Consider the following 1206-nt stretch of genomic DNA (forward strand, 5'->3'; position numbering starts at 1 on the left):
CCCGTCCTGAGACATGTGGATAGCCCCGGGGGTCACTCCTCAAATTAATGATGATGTACTCCTCCTCCTTCTCCTCTTTTTTTTTTTTTTTTTTTACCTCCTCACTCCCCTCCCTCCCCTTTACCCTCCTCTCCAGCTGGATATCTGCCTGCCGGTGACAGGTCGATTGAGAGTGATTGATGACTATCTGGGGGACTGGGGCCAACATAATAATATGATACCGGCACCTCACAATAATTGCTCGCTTTCATTTACAGATGAAAGTGGCTATAAAGGGGTTGTAAGGACAGGGAAGGCTTGCGCTTTGGCTTGGAAACTTTTGTTTTGTGCTTCTTCTTTTTTTTTAATGCCGTTTTCAAAGCCTTGGGGTGGGCGGATTTTATAAATTGTCTGTTCCTTCATTCATTTTGACAAATTGAATTATAGGGGGTGAGTACCTCCAAGCAAATGGCCGCATTAAAGCAGCGAACAGAGGGGGGTTAAAAGAGATCAGCCAGCCCTTTTAATTTGCATTAACTCTAATGCCACCTTAACAACCCGTCGGAAGCGCTCAAGCGTGCACTCACTCACATCTACCGCAAATGCAGCTTCATTTTGTCTTATTCGTTTAGACTGGGGGGGGGGGGGGGGGGGAATCATTGGGGTTAATGTGACACACAGTGCATTAAGTGGGAGGCGGGGCCCGATTTATCCTCAACATCACGCCCAGCAGAGAAGCAACAGGACCGGCACAAGGTTGTGTGGTCCTAAGCAGAACTTTTCCTTTGGGGGTCTCGCTTTCCAACTTTACCCAGGGGGGTTGCGTGGGGGGGGGGGCTCCGAAAAGTTTTAGGAGGAATGGTCAGATGAGGGTCACCGATAACCTTTGGGTTGCACAGCAAAGCTGAAGGCCACGAAAGCTGAAAGTCTTGTTCTTCTTGCTTTCCAAGGTGGGTAAAAAAAAAAAACGAAAAAAAAAGGAGAATAAGGAGCGAAAGAATTGGAAAAGAAAAATGTACTTTGTTCAGTAAATCATGCCAGTCAGACTTTATAACTTACAACTTTAACTTCTTTGGTGTTAAAATAATTTAGGGAAATTTTTTTAGTAATACAATTATTTTTATTTTTGTTTTCACTCACTCACTCACTCACTCACTCACTCACTCACTCACTCACTCACTCACTCACTCACTCACTCACTCACTCACTCACTCACTCACTCACTCA

Source organism: Poecilia reticulata, linkage group LG16, assembly GCF_000633615.1.
Source record: "Poecilia reticulata strain Guanapo linkage group LG16, Guppy_female_1.0+MT, whole genome shotgun sequence".
Lineage (NCBI taxonomy): Eukaryota > Metazoa > Chordata > Actinopteri > Cyprinodontiformes > Poeciliidae > Poecilia > Poecilia reticulata.